Genomic DNA, 3,598 nt, shown 5'->3' with positions numbered 1-3,598 from the left:
CTAATAAGATTAATATCAGGAGATTTTTTGATGTTCTGTTGGAGCTATCATTAGTTGTATGTTCATGCAAAGATCAATGCCCCCTGGACTGTGACACCCAAAGAGAGCTTGCTCTGTAGCTGTGTTCAAGAGAGTCAGCCACTACCCTCCCATGGGTCCCAAACCCCGTTGTTTGGGAAACCTAATAAGGCCTAACATTAGTATCAGGATATTTGGCTGATTTTCGTCTGAACCATCAGTTGTATTTTCCCACAAAGATCAATGTCCCCCCGGACTGTGTGCATGTGAGTGACACAGTCAAAGGTTAGATGCCACTGCAGCAGAAATGTCTGTTTTGACCTATGCACTGATATGACAGCATCTACTCTTCTGACTGAAAATGAAACCTTTTATTAATGGACATTCATTCCATTTATGGACATTGGCCGTAGATGTACTGACACTGATATTAATACGGTTGGAGATGGTGAGGTGTCGAACATCTGATCTAGGCCTGTGTTCTCTATATCTCTGGCTCTGAGTCTCATCTTCACTCCTCCATCAGTCTGGACTCTCAGCTTCACTCCATCAGTCTGAATCTCAGCTTCACTCCTCCATCAGTCTGGACTCTCAGCTTCACTCCATCAGTCTGAATCTCAGCTTCACTCCTCCATCAGTCTGGACTATCAGCTTCACTCCTCCATCAGCCTGACTATCAGCTTCACTCCTCCATCAGTCTGGGCTCTCAGCTTCACTCCTCCATCAGTCTGGACTCTCAGCTTCACTCCTCCATCAGTCTGGACTCTCAGCTTCACTCCTCCATCAGTCTGGACTCTCAGCTTCACTCCATCAGTCTGAATCTCAGCTTCACTCCTCCATCAGTCTGGACTCTCAGCTTCACTCCATCAGTCTGAATCTCAGCTTCACTCCTCCATCAGTCTGGACTCTCAGCTTCACTCCATCAGTCTGAATCTCAGCTTCACTCCTCCATCAGTCTGGGCTCTCAGCTTCGCTCCTCCATCAGTCTGGACTCTCAGCTTCACTCCTCCATCAGTCTGGACTCTCAGCTTCACTCCTCCATCAGTCTGGACTCTCAGCTTCACTCCTCCATCAGTCTGGACTCTCAGCTTCACTCCTCCATCAGTCTGGACTCTCAGCTTCACTCCTCCATCAGTTTGGGCTCTCAGCTTCACTCCTCCATCAGTCTGACTCTCAGCTTCACTCCTCCATCAGTTTTGGCTCTCAGCTTCACTCCTCCATCAGTCTGACTCTCAGCTTCACTCCTCCATCAGTTTGGGCTCTCAGCTTCGCTCCTCCATCAGTCTGGGCTCTCAGCTTCGCTCCTCCATCAGTCTGGGCTCTCAGCTTCGCTCCTCCATCAGTCTGGGCTCTCAGCTTCACTCCTCCATCAGTCTGGGCTCTCAGCTTCACTCCTCCATCAGTGTGGGGATGATGACAGCACTGACACAGACCCCTGGGGTTCATCAGGTCCCATTCATCATCTTGTCCTAATCCACTTGCCATATTACCATCTGGACTACTGCAACTCTCTGTTGGCTGGGCTCCCCGCTTGTGCCATCACAGGTGTGTGTGTGTGTGTGTGTGTGTGTGTGTGTGTGCGTGTGCATAGGGAGTGGTGTACAGTCGTGGTCAAAAGTTTTGAGAATGACACAAGTATTGGTCTTCACAAAGTTTGCTGCCTCAGTGTTTTTAGATATTTTTGTCAGATGTTACTATGGTATACTGAAGTATAATTACAAGCATTCCATAAGTGTCAAAGGCTTTTATGGACAATTACATTAAGTTTATGCAAAGAGTCAATATTTGCAGTGTTGACCCTTCTTTTTCAAGACCTCTGCAATCTGCCCTGGCATGCTGTCAATTAACTTCTGGGCCACATCCTGACTGATGGCAGCCCATTCTTGCATAATCAATGCTTGGAGTTTGTCAGAATTTGTGGGGTTTTGTTTGTCCACCCGCCTCTTGAGGATTGACCACAAGTTCTCAATGGGATTAAGGTCTGGGGAGTTTCCTGGCCATGGAACCAAAATGTCGATGTTTTGTTCCCCGAGCCACTTAGTTATCACTTTTGCCTTATGGCAAGGTGCTCCATCATGCTGCAAAAGCCATTGGTCTTCACCAAACTGTTATTGGATGGTTGGGAGAAGTTGCTCTCGGAGGATGTGTTGGTACCATTCTTTATTCATGGCTGTGTTCTTAGGCAAAATTGTGAGTGAGCCCACTCCCTTGGCTGAGAAGCAACCCCACACATGAATGGTCTCAGGATGCTTTACTGTTGGCATGACACAGGACTGATGGTAGTGCTCACCTTGTCTTCTCCAGACAAGCTTTTTTCCGGATGCCCCAAACAATCGGAAAGCCCAGTCCTCAGCAGTCCAATCCCTGTACCTTTTGCAGAATATCAGTCTGTCCCTGATGTTTTTCCTGGAGAGAAGTGGCTTCCTCGCTGCCCTTCTTGACACCAGGCCATCCTCCAAAAGTATTCGCATCACTGTGCGTGCAGATGCACTCACACCTGCCTGCTGCCATTCCTGAGCAAGCTCTGCACTGGTGGTGCCCCGATCCCGCAGCTGAATCAACTTTAGGAGACGGTCCTGGCACTTGCTGGACTTTCTTGGGCACCCTGAAGCCTTCTTCACAACAATTGAACCTCTCTCCTTGAAGTTCTTGATGATCCGATAAATGGTTGATTTAGGTGCAATCTTACTAGCGGCAATATCCATGCTTGTGAAGCCCTTTTTGTGCAAAGCAATGATGACGGCACGTGTTTCCTTGCAGGTAACCATGGTTAACAGAGGAAGAACAATGATTTCAAGCACCACCTTCCTTTTAAAGCTTCCAGTCTGTTATTCTAACTCAATCAGCATGACAGAGTGATCTCCAGCCTTGTCCTCGTCAACACTCTCACCTGTGTTAACGAGAGAATCACTGACATGATGTCAGCTGGTCCTTTTGTGGCAGGGCTGAAATGCAGTGTAAATGTTTTTTGGGGATTAAGTTAATTTTCATGGCAAAGAGGGACTTTGCAATTAATTGCAATTAATCTGATCACTCTTCATAACATTCTGGAGTATATGCAAACTGCCATCATAAAAACTGAGGCAGCAGACTTTGTGAAAATTAGTATTTGTGTCATTCTCAAAACGTTTGACCACGACTGTATATTGCTCAACTACCCAGGAAGCCTGGCAGGTTTCCTGGAGGGAGAAGTGAGACAGATGTCGCTTTCTCAATCAGTTACGCCTACACACAGACTTCCATGGTCTGTAGGATCAGCAGCACGACCTCTACCCTGTGTGCTATTGGACCTTACTGAAATATGTAGGCTTAACCCATCACTATAGTCAGAGGCTACGAATGCACCCACCTACCACTACTATTACTGAAAGCAGTTCTAATGCAACCACACCTTATGGCACCCACCCACTTATCCATTCATCCATCCATCCATTACTACTGATAGTGTTAGTCATACCACTGCTCCTAATACCCACCCACTTCTACTATATTTAATGGATAGAGCAAGGAGAGACAAAATACAGAATTCCTTTTATAGGAATATTTTAATAGTTATTCAATGTTCTACATCTTACAGTAA

This window comes from Coregonus clupeaformis, chromosome 5, assembly GCF_020615455.1.
Source record: "Coregonus clupeaformis isolate EN_2021a chromosome 5, ASM2061545v1, whole genome shotgun sequence".
Lineage (NCBI taxonomy): Eukaryota > Metazoa > Chordata > Actinopteri > Salmoniformes > Salmonidae > Coregonus > Coregonus clupeaformis.
The sequence above is the reverse complement of the archived record's forward strand: the minus strand, read 5'-3'. Positions refer to the sequence as shown.